The 15,719-nt window shown below is 39.7% G+C and overlaps 1 long non-coding RNA gene across 1 annotated transcript in view; it reads right to left on the reverse strand.

Annotated features, from left to right (window-relative positions):
• Positions 1-377: 377 nt before the first annotated feature.
• LOC149791163 (uncharacterized) overlaps positions 378-15,719 on the reverse strand; it is a 43,673-nt gene continuing 28,331 nt past the window's right edge. Inside the window, exon 2 of the long non-coding RNA XR_016423153.1 lies at positions 378-983. This is a non-coding gene — a long non-coding RNA (uncharacterized LOC149791163). The remainder of the gene's footprint in view (positions 984-15,719) is intronic.

Consider the following 15,719-nt stretch of genomic DNA (forward strand, 5'->3'; position numbering starts at 1 on the left):
TCATTATTTGAAATGCATATATGTATTAATGAATATATTAATATTTAGTGCATTCCATTTATATTTAAAATGTTTAATTATTTATATGCAATACATGTTACTCGCATTCAAGCTTTTTAATTTCTCTTGATTAATTGTAATATTCATCGTGCACGTTGAATCAATGTATTCGTATTTGATTCTTTTTACGATAATTGCAACGTTTGGCACACGAAACGTTCGAAGTTTTAAATTACATGGAAAAAGCCAATCACGGATTCCATAGGTCAGAACTACACAAGGGATGTCAAAGGGCTAGACGGTATTAGATAGGATGAATTCTCTTAAATTATCGAAGCAGCTGATTGACATACAGACAGTTACAATAATACAATCAATGAAACAAGTAATATCTTTATTTTGGTTCTGAAATACTAAACAAAAACATTAAATAGTAACATATATCTTTCTGGGGAAAAATAGATCTGAGAATATCAGTTTGCCTTTCCAAATTGGCTTTAATATACACCACACAAATGTTGTTCTATAAGGTCATGCTATATACAATCAACACACATATCACACACACTGTATGGTATCATTTGTTGGAGGACACTCAACCCCTACATTTCTGTATAGTGTTATTAATGTGTATAAATCGTGCTATTTAGCAATATATATATTTTAACTCGATTTTATCTAAAATTTCCTGTTTCATGAAGTTAAGGCATCACGTTTTTGCAGTTTACTTTTGGTGAGAAGCAGTTAGTTAATACTACACAAGTGCTTTATTTATTACGACTTCTGCCATTCATTCCTAGTTCTTGTGCAATATAGTTTTCTATGTCCCTTTTACCGGGTATTCTCTTAAATCGGAAGTGGTTTTTGTATATCACTTTGTTCTTCCTGACACCAAAGCCATTATATACGATAATGAGGTTGTTGTGTGACCGTCATCCAGGTTCCTGGGTTTTCGTCAGCTCCTTACTGCATTATCTTTGTACCTGTCAATTCAAAATGAGTACTGATCATAAAAAGTAAAAAATGTGCAAATCAGCCTCTTATCGTCGATAAGATACATTTGTAAAAGTCAATGTTTAATGATTGTTTAAAAATTGGCTTTATAATTGTACTCAAAACAAACAAACCCTGTCCACAAGTCACTATATTAATATAGTACATCACCGGCACTAATTATAATTATAAAAGGAAACAAATAGTCATTTATTTTATTTGATTTTGGAAAAACTCGTTAAATAGACACAAACAGTACTTGATTGTTATATGGTAAATTTTCTTTCCATTTTAATCTGAAAAGATCATCATACATCTTCATGACAAAAACAATTTGAGAACCAAGTTAAATATAATAAAAGTGAAAACACTCGAACATTACATAATTTGGCATTCAAATAGATAAAATTAAAAAGTGATAGCCCAATAAACTGTAGATCTTCAACTGCCAGGAGGATATTTGTTACTTTGTTTTTCCTGGCTATTAATTTCGCCCAGTTTTAACAAACTTTTGTAAAATAAAGCATAGGTTTCCAAATGAGTCTGAAGGTAGCAAATTATGGTTATATCTGAACACAAATGTGAATTATGTTCCTAGTAAGGTGCATGAATTTCACTAACTTTTTCAATGTCAATATTTTGTTGAAATAAGAAGAAAGCATATAACAAATAAATTTGGTTATTTTCAAAATAGCACAAACCTTAACGTACAGATAAAAAGAATTAACTTTATAGAACTGATATTCAAATTAGTCTCTTCACATATAAACCCATAACAGTTATGTCTATCACGGTTTCATCCCACTTTTTCATGTAGGTCGAAAATATTTATGAAAATATCTCCTTCGACTGGTCCCACCCCCTCGATTAGTACTTTGTACTTTGCGTTATCTGATATGTTTATAGCTAGACCTACGTTGGCAAAAAAATTCAGGTATGTTCATTATTGTTTGTGTATTGTAACTTTGTAGCTGATTTGAGGTTCTGTAACGGATACTATATTCGTGATAATTCTTCTGCTACTGCATTAGACAAACGTTCTATCTCATATTCTTTAAACTCAGATTTGATTGAGATAGAGATTTTGCAACAGGTATGCAGCTGTGGGCAAATGTCTGTTCTACCAGTTAATATGGGGAATCCAATTCAAGAAAGTGTGCAGGTGGGATTAGGACACATAATAAAGCACGAAACAGGTTATGGGGACAGTAAATTGCACAAATACACCTGTCTCTACGCCTTTTGACAGTGAACAAGTTTTGTGAAAAAGTAAAGATCATATTCATAAGGCATAAATAGGTTTAAGATGTTTATTAGAAATACTGATTAGAAAGTCATAGGATAGGCAATTGTCTAAACAATTATTGGAAGGACAACAAAGGTTCGGACATAATGCAATACATATTCATGCAATACAAAAGTAACGGTTTTAAATACATTTATCGTGCAGCTTAATGTGCCATTTTACTTTCAATTCAATTGCACTGAGACAAAAAAGCAGTTAGCGAAACTATTTTCAACAAGAAATAGGAAATTCAGTCAACGAAGTAATGTATTTGGCAAATACAGATGAAAATACAAGTAAGTAAGAAAGGACAAAAATAATTCGCAGCACCAAAATCAAAACATCGAAGAAAAGCGGCAAATCGGCAATGGCGCTTGTTTGTTCGTTTTTTTTTTTTTTTTTTTTTTTAAACCCCGTAATAGGTTGACCAATGGGTCGGGGAACCATCCCAGGGTCACCTTACAATCAAACATTTCTGGTTATCAGATAATCTAGGGATAATAAATATAATCTACAGAGAAAGTAAAATGAAAACACACACACACACACACACACACACACGCATATGGCACACAATCAAGGTGACATGGCCTTTGTGATATTACAGTATTTTGTTCCTGTTTACCCTCAAGTCAGAGACAAGTTAAATGTTCATTGTTGAGGTCCATTTTTGAAGAAATTGGTCCTCTTTTTTGTTTACCTTAGCAGTGTATTTTTCAATGTTCTTATGCGTTGCAACTATTTGCTTAAAAGCAAAAATAGAAGGATTTTTCATATTGACTCTGCAAGTGAATCTTGTTTTTGCAAGTTCGTTATTTTATCCTCCTGCTTATCAAAATTATTATGTACTAGGTGGTTTTTTATGGCATCTTTCCATGCTTTAGGAATTCTGGATATTAAGGAGAAGTATTTCAAGAAATCATCGCTTCCAGTTTTTGTTTTATTATCTCAAAAGGTATTAAATTACCGTGATTATCTACTAGATCGTTCAGAATTTCAAAACCAGCTTCTGTCCAGGACTTGTACTGATAGACCAATGGCGCTTGTACTTTTTACCTCTGTGAAACATCGCCCGCAGTGGTATCAGTTTCCAGAAAATTGCCATTCGAACAAGGCGAACCGGCTTAATGGCGTTCAGTGATCTTTCCGTGTTATTGTTCACTGAAAACCATGTACTAGGCGCTACATTTTTTTCATCTGAATATAAATGTGCATTCCAATATTATGTTACATTTGTGCAGACTGTATGAATCATATAGTCAAGTTTGATAAATCTTTCTAGAACAGTATAATAGACAAATTGCCTGCATTTCATCACCGATATATGCCCTGAATATTTTGAGATGAAAATTCCAAGAGATACTTGTCGATCAAGTATTCCTATATGTGTTTCATGTTTTAGCATATAACTAAAAAGGGCTGTATGGTGAAAATGATTATTTCTTAGACTTTGCTTAGCGCATACAATTACACTCTGATGTGAATTTAGAAATGTTGCATCTATCTTCAATATATTGAAAAAATAATTTATCAATATTTGTTTTTTGTGGGTCTTTTTGTTGTTATTTTGTATTATGCAATAGTGATTTGATTACATCTTTCTATTTCTGATGTTTTATCGGTAACAAAGTTAAGAAAAGAGGAGAGAAAATGTATCTTTTTAATTAAATATCAGTTTTATAAACAAGTCTTGCATGGCGATTTAGAACATATAAGAATGCATTATGTTCATTAGATTTATGGTTTTGAAAAGAGCAGCAATGTTTGATTCTATTTAACCTACGTGCATATTATATTTCCTTAATTAAAAGATATATACATTTACATTTTCCTGGAATTATAATTACACGTATGTATTGATGGAAACAGCAATTCATAAACTTCTCTTCCTGATGATGACAGCCAGCCTTAAAATAAATCACATTTTACAAACAAAAACTAACTGAAAGGGAAATAAATTAGATATAAATGAATATTATTGTTTTCAACACATTCATTTGGGACACTCACTCTCACGTATATATATATATATATATATATATATATATATTCCTTTAATGTCCACATAAAAGAGTTTTACTCAGGGTAGACTTGAAAACAATACAAAAAAGAATTACAAAGAAATAAAGTGTACAAAATTATTACTGTACACACTCATATATTATAGTTGAATATATGAAAACATTACATAGTGAGGGAAGTGCAAATAAAAACAACTTTATTTTTGCATATATGTCGTGAAATACTACGTGTTACTAAGCTTCTATCAGTGCTTGGTGCGAATACAATATGGCGGTAGCCGGGCGTAGATAAAGCATGGTCTATTTTTAGCACAAGATAGATTTCAGTAAAGCGCCATTGGTAATTTTACGAAGTGTTTTGCTTCATAAACCCTAAATCAATCCGTTTCTCAATTCTGAGAGAGAGAGAGAGAGAGAGAGAGAGAGAGAGAGAGAGAGAGAGAGAGAGAGAAGAAAGGAAGGAAGTTCAAGTCATTTGATGTAGTGTCACTCGATGATGAAGACGTGACTACATTCTTGGGGAATTGAAGGTACTCGGGATCGAACTGCAAAAGACAAAGCCTGTTTGAGCTTCTGGCCAGCAAAACTTTATTGAAATATTCAACATAAACTTACATTTCAATATCAAACTACAACAAGCTCAATTTTCGGATATAAGAAATACATATAAAACTACGATATTATTTCACTTACCAACATCATACTTGTATAATGTCTGCCGTTTAGAATGTAATACAGCTAATTAAATATCGAATAAATTCACGATAGCAAAAGAATCTAAAATTCAATATTTCGGACTAATACCGTAATTGAAATATATTTTACTGAAGTAGTTAATGGGGATCTTATAGGGTCTATGGGATTTATCATTACAGACCCCCTTGGGAACATATAGGGTCTATGTAAATTTAACATGGAGAAAAATCGTGGGAACATATAGGGTCTATGGGAATTAACATGGCCAAAAACCCTGGGACAATATAGGGTCTATGTAAATTTAACATGGAGAAAAATCGTGGGAACATATAGGGTCTATGGGAATTAACATGGCCAAAAACCCTGGGACAATATAGGGTCTATGTAAATTTAACATGGACATAAACCCTTGGGACTGTATAGGGTCTATGTAAAATTGAAACAGGGAGGGTCTCTATTTTGTTTTTAAAAAAATAAAATAAAAAAAGGGGTAGGCAATTCAAAGACTATCTCTTTTCGAGAAATATGGCTGGCCCTGAAAAGGGCCTTTGGGTTTTCTTCTTCTTCTTCTTCTTCTAATTTCTTCTTTTCCTCCACCAAGTTCTTATTTTATCTCCTACACTCTTCTTCTCTTTCTTTTTTTTCTTCTCCTCCTCTTCTTTCTTCTTCTCTTCCTCCTCTTCTTTCTTCCTCTTTTCATTTTCTTCTTCTTTTTCAATCTTTTCGTTCCATTTGCGTATTCTTATTCTTTCCTCTTCATCCTCCTTCTCCTCCTTGATCTCTTTCATGACACCACTAATCTTGTCCTTTGCTTTCCTTAAGTTATTAATTTCCATCTTCACACGATGGGGACTATAGGAATAATGGTCTTCAACCAGTCTTAATAGCATCTGTTCCATTATTCCTAAGTTGTCTAAAACGTCTTGCAAGGTTTGAATTTTGTCGATTTGGTTTGACGCCATCTTCTTTTTATTCTTTGCAGAATGGTTTGAACAACGAACACTGTGGGTTATTATAGTGAAAGCGCGGACGTGATGGAAAACATCCCCCTAAAAAACATAAAATCGATCTTACCTAGATCATGACCCAACAACGCGCGAACGTGAAGGAAAACATCCCCACTTTTCTCATTTCATATAATATAACCCAAACTATACTCTCCACATACGCTAAGAAACAATAAAGAAACCCATAATCTACTATTCACACAAACTTACTTTATTAGTTACTAACACAAACACACAATCACATACACTCCCACTATTAATAAAGAGTTAGTGTTTATTTTCACACTACTCTACCTACACACATTGGCAAATCGATCGTTATTTCTTTTCTAGAGTATTGGGTAGCCCTGAAAAGGGCTGTTTTGTTTGGAACTTCATGGACACCTGGTTAATGGTGGCACCTTCCAGGCCTGGCGCCACATACACATCTTATCCCCCAGTTACTTTTTACCTTTTGGGGGGAGAGAGCAGAGACAGGATATGTCGCTTCAGAATCCCAATTTTCGCTCTCTGGGATTTTGAAATTTCTTCTCTCCTTTTCCTCCTCCTCTTCTTTGTTTCTTCTTTCCTCTTTATATCTTCTTTCTTCTTCTTCTTTATATCTTCTCTCCTCCTCTTCTTTGTTTCTTCTTTCCTCCTCTCTTATCCTTCCCTCCTCGACAATGGCTTCCGCGGCCAGTTCATTTAATATGCGCCTGGCATATTCCAGATGCACATGAAGCTCCAACAGTTTCTCAAGTCTCGTGTTCATTTTTTGGTGTTGATCAATCAACAAGGGTAGCTGGACTGCCGAACGAGTTTCAATTTATACTGAAAGCGCGGACGTGAAGGAAAACATCCCCCTAATAACATAAAATTCATCTTACCTTGATCATGACCAAAAAAAACAACAACGCGCGGACCTAAAAGAAACACTCACTCACTTTTTATGCTACCCATCACTATTTTAAAATTTTTTATAAATCACTTCAATAGACTATCCACATACGCAAAACAATTCAATCTCACTCCAAATATACACCTCAAACACTAAGAAAAGATATCATTTTAATCTACTATCCACACCAACTTACTTGAGCTCTTACAAGCACTAACACACCAACACATACACTTTCACTATCAATAAAGAGTTAGTGTTTATTTTCACACTACTCTACCTACACACACACATTGGCAAATCGATCGTTACTTCTTTTCTAGAGTATTGGGGTAGCCCTGAAAAGGGCTGTTTTTTTGTTTGCTATGGCATTCTTTTTTAGTTTCTAAGAATGCGATGTCCTCTGAGGATAGACTTTCTGGCGATAGGTCTGCTTCTTCGGAAAGAGAAGAAGAACTCTTTGGTGTCGATACGACAATCGACAAAGCCTCTGTCAGCTTCAGGTTGTTGCTGCTGTTGCTGTTGTTGCTGCTGTTGCTGCTGTCTCTGAAGTCTGTACTTCTCCGTCCATTCTTCTTTTTCCCTGTTCACTTCTTCTCTGAAGAGCTCTTCTATCAGGTCTTCAGTGATTTTTAACATTCTCACATTCTCTATTTCTTCTGGCTTCGGTATCAGACTGTGTCTGACCCTATGCAAATTCACGTAGGCTTCGTTGAGCTTAGCTAGTTTGGAGCACATCTTCTTAGGAGGATGAGTCGACAATGGATGGCTAGACTGGAAACAACCCCGGTTATTATAGTGAAAGCGCGGACGTGAAGGAAAACATCCCCCACACGGTTTTCGATTCGCAACGTTCAGTGATTGTCATGAGAGGGATAGTAAGAAATGAAAGGGCATCAATTCAACATTCTTATAGCTAAACAAAAGACAAAAGCATTTTTTCAAAACACAACATTTTTTATTCAAAAATCACTTAACACTAAACATCAACTCTAACATTTTTTAACAATAATCTAACACTATAACATCAAACCATTTTTTTCAAATCACAAACATTTTTTTCTTCAAATACAATCTACTTTAAACAAGGCTGACAACGTTGTGAATGAAATTGTGATTTCCACTGTTGGAAATCATTAGGCCATTGATGGACACTACGTTTCCTAGCTTGAGACAAAAGATAAGCATAATGGTCACAAAACCATCGATCTACTTTCACATCGTTTCTAGCAGAAGAACGAGGATCGAAATGAGTCACTAAATGTTCTAAGGAATAGCCCAGGCTGCGATGATGCAGAAAATACACACAGTACTGTCCACACACCAAGGAATCTGTGCCTTGTAATTTCACATTATTGAATCGGGTGGTTTGAGCATTTCTTCTCATAAAGTCGATGATATCGTCTTCCAAAGGGGGCAATCCGTACGAATCGAAATATTCCACACATCCTTCTTGAGGAAAGTAGACGGCTACCCAGTGGGTTCCTGGGAGATGACTGTCATCCGTGTTGATCACGTAAGCTTGATGGTCTTTAGGTTTGCGATGAGGGAGTTCATCTTTAGCACAGACGACAGGATTCCAAGAAGACGTATACGAACTGTGGTTCAGAAGGTAATAAAGTTCCCAGGTATCCATTGTTTTGTGTTTTTTTCTTCTTCACAGGTAATAATAAGTCGTCAATTCGATCCTGACTTTTTGCTTGAAAATGTCTGACGAATAAACGGTTATTCGTTCTGTTTCCTCACTCTGATTCAGGAGAGCTTCGATACGATGGATCTCTTGAGTGGTTAATGGTGGACAAGAATGCTCACGCAAGTCTTTATACCACTGGTGCAACACGTCTTTGTTTGAGATGAGACTCCAAGCTTCGTCCAGATACTCGTCCAATTTTTCTTCTTGACTTAACATCAGGCATTTATCGTGTTGAATTTGACTGGGATGATCGTTTTGACATCCATAGCAATTTTTCTTGATCAATTCCGTCATTTTGTCGACCAAGTGTTTGGCAAAACAGGAGACTAAATGGGCTTCTTGTTCTGGCCATCTTGACTTCATCATGACAACTTCTTCGTCTTTGTCTTGGGATCCTTCTTCCACGATCTCCTCACATTCCGTCTCCAAAGTTTCTCCACTTTGTAAAGAGGGATAACAGTCTTCCATGGTTTCTAATAATCTAGAATGACTTCTCTCAAACTGTTGATTTCTATGGTATTATCAAATTCTGCATACAGGATGACGTTCAACGTTACATCATCTTCAGGGGTTCGGTTTCCAAACTGAATTTCCACAAGAATCTGGCCGGATTTGATAGGGTGGAAATGTCCCTCGTCGCTGCCTTGGTCTGGAGTGAAATCGAAAGCCCACAAAGCATAGCCTCCGTCATAATCGTCGTACGTAATACCGTGACTGGTGTTGGTTCCTAACTGACCCGTGGCTTCGTACAGGGACAAGTACGATCTCAAGTAATTCTTCTTCTCAAAGTCGGGTTCGAAAGGTCGGGTACACAAGGACTTGCCATCACGACTGACTTCGATTTTCTTCACGTTGAAGTGATGAAAGTTGAAAGGATTTTTAGTGAAGGCTCCGTTGAAGGCTTCATTCGAGACCATGCCAACGATCAAACGTTTGGGTAGCTGTCCTTGGAACAGATGATCTTCGATCATGGATTTCTGTCCCCTAGGAATAGTGAAAGTTTTCACTTCCACGCGTCGTATGGGATACTTGGCGGTCGTTCTGCTCAACGTCTGACTGATGTCGTTACCTACTTTAGGTAACACTTCCACACGGCGTACGTAGAGTCTGGCTTCTTCGATTTTGGTTTTGTAATCGGCACTGTCAGCTATTAAATGGAAAGCGGTACTGCTACGATTCAGTCTCAGGCGAACATTCACCCCGTTCAGCAAATATTTTTCTTGCAACCACATGTCCAAATGCAAACGATCCATCAGTTCTAAACTTTGGTTGACTCCCATGATTCTCTTTCTTCGTTCTACAAATCCCTCATTGGTGGTTGTTTTTGATTTGGGGTCAGCTTCAAGACCTGTTTTATCAAATTCGCCCGCTTCGTCAGGTTCCCATAGCACGCAAGCATTGAGATGACTATCCTTGGCATCTATTCCGTACGTCAAGAGATTTTCCAGGTAGGCACGGTAAGGGTAAGTATCCATGCTGCTACTGACTAGTTTGTTATTCAAGTACAAGTCCACTGAGCTGAACAAGGAATGCATGAAATTGTTGACGGGAGCTACTGGCTCAGTGTCTATATCATTTCCATCCTTATCTAGAACTTTGACTTTCAAGTACAAGTAACTGCTATTCAGATCGATGTAATCTTCGGGTTGTCCTTTGATTTCAAACTCGATGGGAGCGGAATCGGCCAATGAGGAGACGGGATGAAATTCCACCCACTGGGATTCTTGCATCGTCATCATGGTGGGGGGCATGGCAAACAGATCCAGTTCCGTCTTGGAACAGGCGCAAGACTCTCGGTGCATCATTTTTTCTGTGTTTCAATAATCGAAAACGTCTAAGTCTCGAACGGTTCTTCTTTTCTTGGCCTTTCTCGCTTGAAGTCTGGTGAAAGGGTGTTTTCTTCGTCGTCTCTTTCTGCCTTGTCCTTGCTGAATGCCTGACTCGGTAGCGTGCAGGGCATTTATAGGTGTGTCTCGTCGGCCTAAAATGTCTTTGCCCGTTTGCAGCAAGACATTTTTGCCTGCCCTCATGAAGGCTTCTTTAGGGTTTTGTTTGTCGATGATGACATTTTGGAGAAATTCTTTGCCTTGCGTCAGTGCCGCATCTTTCAAGGCGTGCAATCCGCGTGTCACCATCGGTTTCAACACCGGGACCACCGAACGAAACGCCGATTTTAACATATCTCCTAAACCGTGTCCTCGCTGTCGTGCAACCCCTCGGTACACTGGATACATGACTTACTTACGAATCGTGAGAGAACCGTTTTCGAAAATGGAGTTTCACCGTGACTTTTCCTTTGGTGAATGGAATATTTTGTCCCAAATCTCCTTTTATAGTAATGTTGACCGTGTCCAAATACGACTTGCTGACGGGTAAATAATGAGGATGTACAAATTCGCGGTGGACGTGGTAAGTGTTTCCACCTTCCTCGTCAGTGTTCGTGGTAGAATCCACTTTGAAAGGAATGACACGCAGTAATGGCACAGAGGTGTGTCCCACCACGTTGTACTCCACCACATCGGAGTACACGAACATTAAATTCAGTCCTTGGTTCAGTTCTACCGGTTTTCCAAAAGCTCTGTAAAAATCCATATTACTGTTGATCTTGGGGCTCCAATTGTTTGTGACCATTGTTGAATGTCCACCCAAAATTTCAAACAAACTACCATTGAACCTGAAGGACAATGTGTCCGTATCTGAAAATTTCATCAGTAAGCGACGAGCCACTTTATGGTACTCCAGGGTGACACTTTTTTTGGCTCTGTTCAGGGCTTTGCCAAAGGCGAACTCGAACCTGTCCACAATAGTGTCCACCAAATGTTGGCCACTAAAATAAAACCCTGCTGGAATTTTCAAGGTGTAGATACTGAAGGCTGGTTTGCTGGCTGGTCTTGTGATCCCTGAAAACCCGATGTCAGTCATGGCTTCTTGTAATTGTTGGTTCAGGATTTCGACCTCAAAAAAGTTTTGTTTTTCGGTGATGTTTTGGATTTGTGTAGGGTGAATCATTTCTACTAAAGCCACTTCCCAATGGGCTTCGTGATCTAAGGGGATGGCTTGAGGTAATTTGGCCGTGTAACAGCACAATGTGTTATTGGGAAACACCTCCATGGAACTGTCACTGGGTAAGGTCAAGTAAAATTGGTTTTGGTGACTCATAATTCCAGAGTTCTGTGGCTGTCCGAGGGGATATTACTGGACGTCAGAGGTGTGTCTCCGCCCAAAATGGGGTTCTGGTTGTGGTTGTTGTTGGAGTGGTGACTGGCACTGGCACTGGACACAACGTTCCCGTTCGAGGAGAATTTCAGGGAGGGATTGGGAAGCAGGTAACCGATGCAACTGCTCAATAAAATGGTCCACAATTGTTTGTCTCCTTGTTGCAAACTCAAATTGGCGATGGCTGCCCCGATGACACAATACACCACGAAGATTTGGCAGAAAAAGACGATTTGCGTTTTAGGCACACGTTCTCCACACCACACCCACAAGGGTTGTTTTTGTAAATCTTGCACAGAAGAACTAGGTGAAGGAGGATTGGTCGACGTAGCTGCGTCTGATGTGTGAAAGGGCATGATGGTCACTTCTTTTTATAGTCGATGACTTGCGAAGCGTCGATCCAAGAATCGAAACTGGGTGGATATCCTTTCCAACGTACTTTGACTTCTTTGACACGTCCTTTGCCCACTTTACGGGTTCTGCGTTCGAGAATGCTTTCGATGTCGTACACGTTGTCTTCTTTTTTGGTGACACGTTGTAACTCGGGCAAATAAAACGTTCCTTTGAGCACTTCTCCGTTCATGTCTGCCAATTTATAGACGGCAGGATGACGGCCATGCACTCGTCCAGTGACGCGAAACAATTCGGTCGTCCAGTTAGGTAAGTAACCTTTGTCGAAACTGCGTTTGGTTTTGCCAATGCGCACCCAATCTCCTACGGCCAACTCTCCACTTTTCTTGGGGACAGCCCTCGTCGGGGACGTACCGAACAGACGCTCAAACACCAACACTTCATTGTCGGGAGTCACGTCTTGCGGGGCACGTCCGATGCTTCGATGGTAAGATTGGTTGTACGCTTGCACCAGGTGCGGTAAGATGTCGATGTACTTCAGAGTGTGGTGATGCGTAAAATATTTCCACATGCGTTCTTTCAAAGTGCGTTGAAAACGCTCCACGATGCTGGCTTTGGTTTCGGGATTCTCGGTGGTAAAAAAATGAATGTCACGTTTCTTTAATTCTTTTTGGAAAGCTTGGTTCAGAAATTCGGTGCCTTTGTCCGTTTGCCATCGAAGAGGGTGACGGCCACTTTGTTTCAACACTCGTTGCAGGGCTCGCACTAACTCGCTGCTGGATTTGGAAGTCAAGGGCACGACCCAGGCAAATTTGGAAAAGACGTCGATGACACAAAACAGATATTTGTAGCCACGATTGTAGCTGGCCAAATGAGAGACATCGGCTAAATCGGCTTGCCATTGATGATCGATGCCTTCCACTCGGGTGCGACTTCTGGCAAACTTGCGTCGAATGGGTTTGTGCAAAGTGTAGGTAGCTTGTTCTTGTAACCATCGTTGCACTTGAGGTAAACGGAGACTTTTCAGTCGCGTTTTGGCAGCACGATACAATTTTTGAACTCCTGCGTAACCTGCAGGATGCGAGGGATCGTAGTAAATGCTAGCTAAGACTTTTTCCATTTTTTTGTGTTGATTGGTGTCTTAATAAGGCACCCACTCTTGGAAGAGGCTACTCTTTTTCTCTTGGGGTATTTTCTTGGATTGCAAGGCTTTGCGTGTGCGACCGGCAATAGGTGTTGAAGAGGAGGATGTCTGAGCAGGGGATATTGGTTCTTGTTTCACTTCTGTCTTCACTTTCTTTTTCTCTTGTGAGGAAGAAGGGGTGGCCATCATCTTTTTAATCCATCCAATTCTGGAGGTAGGTGGTGTTGTTAACTTGCGTACTTTTTCTGGTGGAGTTTGAAACCCTTCTTCTTCTTCTTCTTTTCCTTTTTCTGTCTTGGTCACGGGTAGTGGTGGAACTGGTACCGGTACTGGTGATGGTGCTGGACTTTTCATCAAGGCCTTAAAATCTTTCAAAGTGGGTAGAGCTGTTTCGTCTAAAGCTTTCTGGTGAAAGAGTTGTAGTCGTTGCAAGAGTTGACCGTACTTTTGCGATTTTTCTGTTTCGGACAAATCTTGGCGATCCATCAAGGATTGCAATTCGTGTTGTAACTGGGACATCTCGCTCAAATGGGGATTGGGAGGTAAATGAGGGGTGCGTTGTTCTTGCCACCGATGGTATTCCATCCATCGTTTGTAAGGCACTAAAGCTAGTTTTCGTCCTTCCATGGGGTTGTCAGGGGTCGATTCTGAGATCTTGGGACTTCCGAGGGCCTTTTTATCTTGCTCCCACCAGTCCTCCCAACATGGTCCCCAAGACTCCTTTCAGTATGGGGCCTAACAAGAGAGGTAAAATGCCTCCACGTTGGACCAACATCTTCTTTTTTTGACGAATGGGAATTTTCTTTCGAACCATTTGGCGAAGAACGTGACGATGTTTTCCTAAGCATTGTTTCTGGTGTTTGGACAAAGGGATCGTGCCTTTCAAAACGTTCAAACAACATTCGCACACGGTATCGATGACCTCTTTGGAGGCCGTTTGAATGAGTTTTTTTCGTAGGGGTGAAGAAGCTTTGGACAGGACAAATAACATGTCCCCATGTTTAGCTAAACGTGGTGGCAGTCCTTTCCTTTTCTTTCCTTGGGGTTTTCTGGAGGGTGACATTTTTTGCTTGTGGTTCCGGGACATTCACCGAACAGACACTAACGTCGATGACTTAACGCACACCCTTTTATCTTTTTTTTTGGGACTATCGCTTTGTCATAAAGGTGACAATGTTTTTCCCAAAATCACCAAGGAATCCTCCCCTTTGTTGACGCCTCTTTTTCTTGGAACGACTGTGTCTTTTCTTAGGGTAATGTCGATGCTTGGCTAAGCGCTTTGTCGGATGACGCGTCTGCCTTTGTCTCTTTCTTTTGTGGCTTCTTGGAGGTGACATCTTTTTTACAAGTTCACTGATACCCCGACTTGGTCACAGGCTCTTTTTATACTGGAACGCGTCGCCACTGATTGTCTTTACGTTTTATCAGTTTGAGGACAGGCATGACACGTCGTGCAGGGGTACGCAACGGACTAAATCGAGCCAGTTCTTGCTTGGACAAATCCAGTAAACTTTGTAACATGCCCGATCTTTCTTGGACTTTGATTTTGGGAGAAGGTACTTTGTGAGCAGCAGCCACTGCCACTAAATTGGAGGGTCCTGCCACTGGGGAAGTTCTTTTGGGGGTCATCAACGGAGATGTTCTTGGTGTGATCAACGTCTCCAAGTACTCTTCAGTTCTGGGTGTCATCAACGGAGAAGTGGATGAACGTGAGGATGCCGGAGACGCAGTCACTGCCGTGGCAGGTCGTGGTTTGCGAGTGTAAGGTTGCGTCCTGGCCGAAGTGCCTCTCTTGCGACTAGTTTTCTTCTGTGGACTTTTCTTTTTCTGGGGGCTTTTTCTCTGTTTCTTTTTCTGGGGGCTTCTTTTCTTTTTCCGGGGTGGTGGTGTCTGGTAAGAGGAGGGTCCTGCCACTGGAGAAGTTATTCTTCTTGGGGACCTGGTCTTTTTCTTTTTCTTCTTGGGGCTTCGTTGGACTTTTGTCTTGGGGATAACTTTGGGGGCATTAGGATCCCATCTTAAGAGTGAGCGAATGATGACCCCTCCTAGAGTACCGCTCCCTCCAGGTTTCAAAATGATTTGTTTTTTGGTTTGAGTGTCGATGCGGGGATCGGCCAGTTGGACCAAAGCGACTTTGTTTCGATCGAAAAAGCGTTGGGTTTGATGAGGAATCTGAATGATTCCTTGGAGTAATTGACGTGCCGTCACCGTGAACCATCGTAAGACTTCTTTGAGACTAGCTTCTAAGACACGGGCTCGTGTTTGTGGATTTTTTTCTCGACTGATGCCATACAAGGCACGAATCAATTTGACGGGAAGATGCGACTGAAGGGACGTCATGTTCACACTGTGTGAGACAGACGAAAAAGGGTCTGAGGTTTTTATAGATTTTTTGATGGGGAGTGAAATGAAGTCGAGGACGGAGACGTGTACAGG

The sequence above is a fragment of the Sinohyriopsis cumingii genome, chromosome 9 (genome assembly GCF_028554795.1).
Source record: "Sinohyriopsis cumingii isolate HCF-2022 chromosome 9, ASM2855479v2, whole genome shotgun sequence".
Taxonomy (NCBI): domain Eukaryota; kingdom Metazoa; phylum Mollusca; class Bivalvia; order Unionida; family Unionidae; genus Sinohyriopsis; species Sinohyriopsis cumingii.